We start from the raw sequence: 11084 nt of genomic DNA, 5'->3' as shown, positions 1-11084 counted from the left end.
CCGCATTGATGTTCTCTTCGATCATTTAGTGGGAGCTAGAGTCTTCTCAAAAATTGATCTTCGCTATGGCTATCATCAGATCAAGATTCGTCCATATAATATTCCTAAGACTGCTTTTTCCACATGATACGGGCTATATGATTAAGAGCATGCGGAGCACCTGCACATTGTTCTCCAACGTCTCAGAGACCATCAGCTTTATGCTAAGTTTTCCAAGTGTGAATTCTGGTTGGATAGTGTAATATTTTTGGACCACACTATTTCCAGCGAAGGCATAGCCGTTGATTCTAGCAAAGTACAAGAGGTGATGGATTGGAAACCTCCCACCTCCGTCCATCAGATTCGTAGTTTTTTTTATTTTAGCTGGTTATTATCGCTACTTTATTCCAAACTTCTCCAGAATTGCTAAACCTATGACTAAACTATTGAAGAAATAAGTGAAGTTTGTGTGGAGCAAGAAATGTAAAAAAGCTTTCCACACTCTTCGTGAACACTTGACTACAGCCCCAGTCTTGGCTCAATCCGATAACACCAAGCCATTCGATGTTTATTGTGACGCATCCGGCACTGGTCTTGGTTATGTGCTTATGCAAGATAACCGAGTCATTGCCTACGCTTCACGAGCTCTTCGACCTCATGAACAGAATTATCCAACAAATAATCTCGAGCTAGCAACTATCATTCATGTTCTAAAGATACGGAGACACTATCTTATGGACACTCATTGCAATATCTACACTGATCATAAAAGTCTCAAATATATCTTCACCCGAGCTGATCTGAATACGAGACAAAGAAGAAGGTTGAAGTTAATTAAGGATTATGATTTCGAGGTGCATTATCACCTAGGCAAAGCCAATGTAGTAGCGGATGCACTCAATTGTAAATCTCCTTACCATTGCTTAACCGTAAAATTCTATAATGAAACACTGTCATGAGATGGGGAAGCTTAATCTGGAAATGATTCTCCAATGCACTTCAAATGTTGAACCAACCCTTCACAATCAAATCATCATGGCCCAAATAAAATATAAGGGAGTAAAGATCATCAAGCAAAAGCTTTCCCAAGAGGAAGAGAAATATAAATGTTTTCGTCAAGACAAGAATGGAATTCCATGGTTTGAATCTCGCATAGTGGTTTCAAAGAATCATGAGCTCCAAAAACAAATTCTTGACGAGGCACATCTTTCCAAGTTCTCTATTCACCTGGGTAGTAGCAAAATGTATCAAAATCTTGGGCAAAACTTTTAATGGACTAAAATGAAAAGGAAAATTGCCAAATATGTTTCAGAATATGACACATGTTAGAGGGTAAAAGCTAACCACTTGAAAGTAGCTGGTACACTTTAACCTTTGCCTATACTATCATTGAAATAGGAAGACATAAGTATAAATTTCATTGTTGGATTGCTCAACACCTTCCGAAAGCACGATTCCATATGGGTTATCGTTGATAGACTCACAAAGACGACACATTTTCTTCCGGTACACACCACCTATACTGCCAAGAAGTATGCCGAGATTTATCTCGATCGCATTGTTTACCTACATGAAGTACCAAGACAATTATTTCCGACTGTGATGCTTAGTTTGTAGCACGTTTGTAGAACACTTACAAGCTACACTTGGCACCAAACTGATTCGAAGCTTAGCTTACCATCCTCAAACGGATGGACAAACCGAAAGAGTGAACCAAATTCTTGAAGACATGCTTAGAGCTTGTGTCATCCATTATGATAAAAGTTAGGACAAATGCTTACGTCTAGTAGAGTTCTCATACAACAATAGCTATCAAATAAGTTTGAAAATATCACCGCTTAAGGCCTTGTATGGTCGAAGATGTCAAACTCCTTTGAGTTGGTCCCAAACCGAAGAACGTAAAATATTTGGACCAGACTTGGTAATCTAGGCAGAGGAAAAAGTAAAGAGTAATAAAAAAATCTAAGAGTTGCACGGTTAGACAAAAGAGCTATTTTGATAAAATAAGAAAGATTTTGCAATTTAAAATTGGTGATCATGTCTACCTTCAGGTTTCACCAACCAAGAGTGTGCAAAGGTTTGGAGTGAGAGGAAAGTTAGCTCCTCAACATGTCGGTCCTTATGAAATCACCGAAATTTGAGGACTCATGGCCTATAGAGTGCGACTTCCTCCACAACTTGCAGCCATCCATAATATCTTTCATATCTATCAACTCAAGAAGTGTATTCGAATTTCGACCGAATTTGTTGAACAGAAGGAAATATTTATACAACCGGACCTGTCTTATATTGAATATCCTATCAAAGTTTTTGATCAAAAGGGACAGTTGGGAAAGTCAAAGCTATCTAAATCAAAATTTCCACGGTTTTCTAAATTCGCCCAAAGGTACACACACTATCCACTCTAGTCGTACTTATCCGAATCTCGGGACGAGATTCATTATAAGGGGGGAAAACTGTAACACCCTAGGTGTTTAAAATCCTAAGCAAGAAAATTTAAATATAGCTTAATGCATAATAACACAGAATCATTGAAATGCATTTAATTATGTGTGTGCATATGCATGTGTATGAATGTGCATGTGCATGTGAGACTTTTTCCTTTTGTGTTTATAACCATACATGCTCAATTTGTCATAAAAAAATGTAGCATAAAAACACATTCATATTTTCAGTACCTTACAAAATATGCTGCAAACATCATTTGCAAATTCATATGTTAAACACATGAATAGGAATTCAAATCCTAGTAGTCTTAAATTTAAAATAACTTCTAAACTAAAACTCAAATGAACTTTGATCCAAAATGAAAGTCGTAGATTTTCAAATTGCCTACAACTTTCGTGTACAAAGTTTATCAAGTTTCTGTTCGAAATTTTGAGAAAATTTAGTTTGAATCCCGGCTCTTCTCCCTCCCTCCCTCACTCTTCTCTCCCCTCCCCTGCTCTGCTCCGGCCGACAGAGAAGCACCGCCACGCGGTGGGGCTCCCTTGCGCCGACAAGCCGCGCCAAGGCGTGACCCCCAACGGGACGCAACTGGCCACCGATCGGGCCTGCTACCGGCGATTTGCCACGCCCTATATCCCGCCCCTGCCCAACTTGCACGCGCCACGCGGCCGTCGATTCCCAATGGCCAAGCCACGACACGCCGGCGACGCCGCGCCTTTGTAGCGGCCTTGTCCCAGCCGCACCTCCCTTCGTTGTGCAGCGCCCAGCTCCACCTCCCCACTCTTCTCCTCCTCGCGCGCCTATAAAAAGCCACCCGAGCCCCTGCCTGCACGCACACCCAAGCTCCCACGGCTGCCATTGCTGCCGGCGAGCCCCTCCGCGTCGAACTCGCCCCTCCGGCCCTCCTCCGCCCGAGCTAGCCCCCAGAATTGGTTCCCCTCAAACCACTGAACCTCTCCAGCCTAGCCCCGTACGCCCAGCCTTGTCAGACCACCACCGCCCGCCATCGCCGACCACCGGCGAGCAAGGCTGCCACGGCGAGCCCTCGTCCTGCCACTCCAGCCCCAACCGAGCATACCAACAGATTTCCCTCGACCTCCTCGTGCTCCCCACCCCTTCCTCTCGCTGCCAACGAGCCTCCTCGCTAGATTTTGGCCGGGAAACACTCAGCCTCACCCAGGGACTACATAGCAATCGCCAAGTTCTTTTTAGGGTTCTTTCTGCTAGATCCAGGGACCTATCTGCGAGAATTCGAGTTAACTTTTGTTTTGAAGAGGCTGTCAATTGTAAAATCAATCTAAATTATAGAAAAATTAGAAAAATGCAAACTAAAATTTGTTGTGACCCTCTTGATAAATCGTACAACTTTTGCATAGAAGAATGACCAGTTACAAACTATAACTTGATCTAAAATTAATTTTATTTTAAATAGCTCATAAATGTATCTCTTGATTTAGGATAGTACTGTGGATGATTTTTGGACCGTAAGCTAGTCTCTGCAAGTTAAGACTAGTGTCAAAATCTTAAGGCCAGAACAAGTCACTATGAGTAGTTTTTGTTGGACCTTAGTTGATGTGCTATTTTGCTAGAGTTATTTGTTCATGCTGTTCTACTGATATGTTAGGGTTGGAACTTTTACAGTAGAGTAACCTTGACGTATAAATGATATGGACAAAGTTTGGAACCTTTACTTCTGTGTAACGTGTTTATATGTGTTTTTAGTTAAGAAAAACTACATTAAATCAAAGTAACTAGTTTTGGTATTTAGAAAAATAAGAAATTTTAACCGGGGACTACTTTTAAGTAGATTGTCATGTTGGAAAAGTTTGAGAGAGAAACTTTATGGAACTGCCTGTAGAAATAAATTTTGATTAATGTAGATATATTTTGACTTATTTTCTATGTTTTGTATCTTACACACTAAAATCTGAAAAATTTACAGTAAATTCACCATAAGTTTAGGAGTACTCAGTAAAATGTTAAGCACCAGTTTTTGCATGGTTTGTTTTGTGTAAATGGATCTTGATCCTAGCATCCTAGCCGTAGCTGTTTAATGTATTTTTCATGATTAATTAACTGAATGAAAATAGCTGAAAATTTTACGGTGAGTTTGTACTTAAGTAATGTGCTCTGCATAAAAATCTCAACACCAGAAACTATCTCTAGTAGTTGTTTTATTTTTAATCCATACTTACTTTTGAAAAATGGTCGTTTATGAAATGACAAAACCCCTTACTTACTTAGTGAAGTTAGTTAAGCTATGTATGACTGCCTAATAAAATGAAAATAAAGTGCTTTACAACTCAACTTAAGTTTTGTTGAATTATAACTTTAGTTGAATTATAACTTTATAGTGTAATAGTTATTTATCGTGGACCATTAAAACAACTCATACATATGTATCATATGTATTCATATAGAACCGACGACTCACGCCGACATAACCTACTAGCTGGTACTGGAGCCCAAGAGTGAGCAGCGCGAACCTCGGATCAATCTAACTGAAGTTATGAAAGACCCGAATCAAAGTTCGGAAGAGCCCAAGGCTAATTTTGCTCAGGAAGGCAAGCCCCGAAGCATAACCCCTATTTTTAAACATATGCAACTTTTACTTATATATGATATTGTGCATTAAGTTTGTAAGAGTTGATTGAAATCCTAGATGCATGATCCTAGGTATCTATGATAATGATCCTAGATATCTATGATATGAACACTAGTCTATGTCGGTCGCTAAATTACCATGCTAATAGAACACTAGTCTGTGTACCTATAATATAAACACTAGTCTGTGTACCTATAATATAAACACTAATCTATGTCGGTACGCATGATCCAAGTTTTTAAACGTAATAACCACATGCCGAGAATATGGTAATACATGCTAATCGGTAAGCTCAAGTACCTGATTGAACCGGAGCGTGGACATACCATCCACTGTTTTGACATCGTTCCTATAGGCACATGGCGAGTGCAAGAGCAGCCACTGCCCAGCGTCGTTCCGTGGATCGTGGGCCTCTGTGCTCGAGGACAGTGGCCATATTCCATGAAACAGGAATAAAAGGAAAAAATTGCACGTGTGACTCTGTAAGTAACCACGCAACATGTGTTTAGGTTTTCTCTTGTAGGTTAAAAAATTCGATTCGAATCGTACGCTCCTCACAGCCATTGATGATAATTAATCTGATTAGATGCTCGATTAATTTTCCACCATGCATGATATGGATAGTTGCTTACCTAGAATAGTTAATCAACTAGAATTTGATGCTAAAACTTGAAAGTAAGGACTCACTCTTAGATGCTTTTTGGCAAAAACAACTCTCAGCCAAAAACCTTGCTAAAACTTGAAAGTAAGGACTCACTCTTAGATGCTTTTTGGCAAAAACAACTCTCAGCCAAAAACCTTACATGCTAAGTATATACCACTAGTCGGATAAGCCTTGATCAGTATTAGTATACTCAGACTTGCTTGTGGCTTTGCTTTCAAGTGAGACCTTTGAGGACATGGTTGCTAGTTTGACTTGGCCGTGTACTTTTCCTCCTGGTTGGTCGGTGGAATAGGATGTGTCCCCGGCCAACGATGATAACGTTGAATGATATCATGTATAGGCTTCATCATGATATCTAGTATCGTCGTTACATCTATCATTTATTTTTCCACTAATTAAACTCTAAAAGTTTTTGTTTATGAATAAATTCGAACTTGATTTGTAATAATAATTCATGTTGAACTCTGTAATGTGAGAATTGTGGATTGTTGTAATCTCTAGGCTCACCTTCGTGTGAGTTGGGGGTTGTATGCATACATTGTTTCAACCGAAATTCCAGTGGTTGCATCAGAATGTTACCCGACAGACTGTCGTTTTACTCCGTTTTAAATGCGTGTTAGCCCGAATTGTCTTATGGTGATGGTTAGCGTACTTAAACCAGATTAATTTGGGTGGCTCTACCACAGAATAGTGAGTTGCAACCATCGGAGAAGCCCAGTGCCACTAACCTCTTTTGCGCAAAGCTCGTCTCCGTAATCATATACCAGCTCTGTAATCATACACCAGCTGTTCAAGGTCCTCATCTCCATGGTCCTGGCACCTGCAGCACATCCTGATTCAAAAGGAAAAAATATTATCTCTACACCAATGAGTATTTCCAACATTTGAGAAACAACAGTGATGGATTGATATGGAGCATAGGTAAAGACAAGCTAATAATACACTGGCATGCTGTATAGATCTGGGAATTCAATTCAGTATCTTTTGTATGGATATATATAAAGTTATAAACACAAGCTGGCTTTACTAATCAAGTAAGCTCACCTCTGCATCAGTTTTTGTGAGAAAATGAGCAGTGCAAAGTTCCCAAATAGTCTCCAATGTTACAAAAGAGCTCAAAACTGCATGTACCCTTGTCAAAAAGAAAAAATCTCCGTTTCTAGAGCTAACTCAGGAAATGAAGGGTATGCTTCCATTCATATTGATAATAAAATGATTAGTTGGATGGCTACAGGAAAGCAGCGACAACTGTAAGGACGAAGCATGATGTATCATTTGAATAAAGGTTCAGCCTGCCTCCGGCAGCATATTTTCTAATCAGCGTTACTAATTGGCAATAACAGAAATTCATTGGCAATATTGAATACATATGAGAGGTGCATAGATCCACGGAGGTCAACAGTGAAACTCTCCAAAAAAGCAGCTATAATCTTCTTTTGCAAACTATAATCAATTTTTAAGATAATCTTAAGAAAACATATATTTGCTAAACCTGAGTCCCTTTCATCCACAAATGTCAACCACGATCAATCTTTAAGATACTGCAAGGTTACCCAGTATATGTTTGGTAGGATAAAGATTAATTCTTATAGCCAGTTTCTGAAAGTAGAGTTCCAGTTAGAAATTGGTTCATAAACAGCAAAGAGATTCAGGCTAATCACCATATAAATCTGTAGTTATGCCCCTTGACCAATAATTTAATGACCAAATCACACCATCCCTCTCAGATAAATCAATAGACAAATCAACGCTGTCAGCAACCAATGTTGCCGCATGACACCAGAATCACATACTTTCCCATATCAAGTAGCAGATTATTTCCAGATAAAAAAATAAACAATAATTTGGACCTGGGCATCAGGTTCTCCCTTGTGGTGTTCAACGCTGGTGTGATGTGGCAAGGCGAAGGAGGACCTGAGGTCCTGAGCTACTCCGTTCCAGCAAAATGATGAGAAATTAAATATGCAGCCACCTAAAAGGAGCTATTGCTTGGACAAATCGTCCACACCTACCACGGGAATGAAGCAAAATCACGGAGGATCGAAGAGGGAATATGATTGGGGCACCTTGCGCAGTGGAGGAATCTTCACACAGCGCCGAGGAGAGAGAGGAGGACACCGCAGCCACGGGATGCACGTGAGAGCTGTGAGGAAGGATGAACCACTTATCTACTTTCCGGTGCTGTTTCGCTGTCAAATCGAGGGTGTGAGGATAGAGGCTAACCTTGCGCCGGCAGGGGAATCACCAACAATTCGTCCAAGAATGGCGTACGCGAGCAAATCCAGAGCTCATACGGATGCTGCCGGCGCAAATAATAAGCGCAGAACCTTGCGCCGCCGGCGTCCTAGCCTCGACAGGCTATTGCGGAGACCGGCGCTGCGTCGCGAGGAGCGTCGGCAGGAGGGTCGCCGGCGGCACAGGGTCTCGCCGGAGCCGGCGGGAGGGGGGTACCTTACCTCTGAAGATCTGCGTTGCGAGGATGCGGCGCGCCGGTGGGAGACTCTAATTTGGGCGGCAGGAGGGGTGAGGAGGTCTGCAGCTCGCCGGGTCGGAACAGGACGGGGAGGGTCTCGCCGGCGGCGCAGGGTCTCGCCGGGGCGACAGGAGGGCGAGAACAGGGGCCCGGCGCGGACGTCTACAGGTCGCCGGGGCGGCGCGGGAACGGAAATCCCCGCGTCGCCGGGAGGGTTGCGGCGGAGGCAGTGCGTCGCGAGAAATTGGAAACCGCCGCGTGCGTTAAACAGGAGTTTTTTATACGCTCGCCGCGGGCAGCTGCTCTCATCATCCATGCACCATACTATCTCTACATGCTCATTTATTATTTTTAGTATATTTATATACTAACTATAATATATTTAAGGGATATATATGAGAAATTTTAAAAACATCCCTATTTTTTAAATATATTATAATTTTATTTAGTACTAATATATAAAAATAAGTACTTTATGTATGATCACATACTCAATATATATATCATTATAAATGTTCTAGTATGATCACATACTCCACGTATATACTCTTTATTGTTGTTGTAATATTTGGGCCCAATAGTGCAAAGTCCCACCATGTAAATTCAAATAATTCCAATAAAATCTCAAAAACCCACTAGTGCAAAGGTGTATGGCATCAAGTTAGTCCCACCTTGCTAGTGGAGGTGGAAGAAATCCAACTTAAATAGTTGAATGCTCTCCATGCTCTTGCAAGTGTGGTGAGAGAAAGAAGGAAGAAAACACGCGCGCTCGCCTCGCCTCGCCGGGCTCGGGCGAAGGGCGCACGTACGTGAATGATCCGCTAAAATCCGGTCCAATCCTTGCGGGAACACGGCTTCCTTTTGCATATTTATTTTGCCACTTTGAATCTGTTACGGATTTCACGCGCGGAATTTTTGGGACTCGTAACTGACTTAGTTTTTGGGATGCCAAAAACTCTAGCGGTTCCTTCGTACGCACGGGTGCCGGCTAGAAACAGAACATAACAGAAGACGCACAACACTCCTCGACCTGCCTGCTTGTCACACCCGATTTATAAAGAACATAAATCGAACAATCATATATGCGCCAAGATCAAGTCACGCATATATACAACAGAATCATCAAGATATCATAACACATATCACGGATAAATATAAATCGTAAATAAATCGTAAATGAATTATTTTATTACAACCGAATCAAGAATCGGTTCAAGAGTTGCGGAAGCGTAAAAGAGATACATGAAGAGTAGGGCGCCACAGGGACGTCGACTGGGAGACAAACGCCTAGAAGTCGTCGAAGCCGCTGACGTAATCCTCCACGTTGCCGGGCACTGAGCAGCAGTCGAAGGTATCCAAGAGGACAGAAAAGGAGAGAGGCAAGTGTGAGTACAAACTCGTACTCAACAAGTATAACACAAACTATGAGGTTCTAAGGTTGGCTGACTCAACTGCATTAGCTTTTAGTCTTGGCAAAGTTTTATTAAAACTAATTATTACAAGTGGATGAATTACCATAACCCATATTACATAGAAATTAGTCAATATTAATTAAGTACTACTGAGAACCATCCAAACCAAACCACCCGGGAAATCTCCCTAATCAAAGGTTGATAATCCCACTAATCAAAAGGAGGATCTGGGCCGCTTATGACTGTGAGCACAGCTGATATATCAGTTTCACACTCTCGAGAGGTTGCACAACTTTACCCACAAGTCGTGAGCTACGCTAGTTGTTCGTCACACTTCCTTAGGTGTGATGGCTAGCAAACGCACTACGAGACCGTTACAAAGGACACGTTGGTAAGGTGTAACCGCTAAGGATTCTGGATCAGCGATGATGGGGCCCACCTCCGGGGGTACAAGCACACAGCACAGACCAAGCCCGAGGAGCAGGGACCATTGAAGCTTACCACCCCTCTTGCCCACGCAGGTAAGTTACTCCCGAACCAAAATGACCTAATTAATAAGTCAAGACCGTCCCATTCCAGTCTTGTGGTTGCGCGGTTGTCCCAGGTTATCGCTCTATGAACCGATCCTTATGGAGAGTGGCCAACCAAGCACTAAGCACCGTGCTGGCCCCCTAACCAAGTTTCTATCAAAAACATCTTTTAAAGAGACGTGAGCCACTCAAGCACACAGCACAGAGGGCCACTCTCAGGATTAAGTTACATATACCATTAATCAAATTTAATTAAAAAGAACCAAGTGTGTTATAGCGCAGCAACCTAGCACAACTAACCAAAATGCCACCCGAAGGATATATATACAGGATATAAAGTGGCTAGGAAAGTCCTTATAGGCATACAGTATTAGTATTTAAAAGTGATAGGATGTTCATGTTATACTTGCCTTCCTCGAAACTCTCCTGCTGCTGTTCAAACTGCTCAGAAGATGGCGGCTCCTGGTACTGGTCCAAAGGCTCCGCGTCTACTCACGATCGCAACGCCAAAACATGTCCAGCACATACACATACATGCAAACAAGGACAAAATATAAGAAACAGTACAACATTACATAGAAACAGCACACAAAACTATGCTAGAACTATTCTACGCGTTACAACGATCGCGTGGACATAAAGAACACCTAAAACGGAGCTAAGATGCGAAAACTACGCTTGAAACAAGGTCCAGGGACCTATCTGCGAGAAAAACTGAGCCACAGGGGGGTTCTGGGCAAAAACCAGGGACCTAAACAAAATTAAAGCATAGACTCAGGGGCTAGCTCGTGAAAACCCGGGGCTTGGACGGCTGGCACGAAAACTGGAAAGCTCAGGGGTCTAAACGAGTAAAACAGGACTTGACCGCAAATATCTTTGAACTACACAGGAGCGCGGGTTGATTCTCGGAAAACCCGAGGACTCTTTAGCAATAAGGCAAGGCCGAACCGGTATGCTCTGATTAGAGCCGTTG

General features: G+C 42.1%; 1 long non-coding RNA gene across 10 annotated transcripts; it reads right to left on the bottom strand.

Annotated features, from left to right (window-relative positions):
* Nucleotides 1-472: 472 nt before the first annotated feature.
* On the bottom strand, nucleotides 473-8482 carry LOC112880473. 10 transcript variants are annotated; one of them, XR_003226342.1, is made up of 6 exons: nucleotides 7920-8482; nucleotides 6425-7839; nucleotides 2025-2185; nucleotides 1815-1905; nucleotides 897-1206; nucleotides 473-779 (listed from the first exon to the last, which is right to left on the bottom strand). It is a non-coding gene; the product is annotated as an uncharacterized LOC112880473 (long non-coding RNA). The 10 variants fall into 10 exon arrangements; XR_003226346.1 differs by lacking the exons at nucleotides 1815-1905; nucleotides 2025-2185 and adding an exon at nucleotides 1324-1545 and having other exon boundaries at nucleotides 6425-6528; nucleotides 6741-7839; XR_003226347.1 differs by lacking the exon at nucleotides 2025-2185 and having other exon boundaries at nucleotides 6425-6528; nucleotides 6741-7839; nucleotides 7920-8481.
* Between the last annotated feature and the right edge of the window lie 2602 nt (nucleotides 8483-11084).

The sequence above is a fragment of the Panicum hallii genome, chromosome 2, assembly GCF_002211085.1.
Source record: "Panicum hallii strain FIL2 chromosome 2, PHallii_v3.1, whole genome shotgun sequence".
Lineage (NCBI taxonomy): Eukaryota > Viridiplantae > Streptophyta > Magnoliopsida > Poales > Poaceae > Panicum > Panicum hallii.
This window is presented reverse-complemented; position numbering and strand designations above follow the sequence as displayed.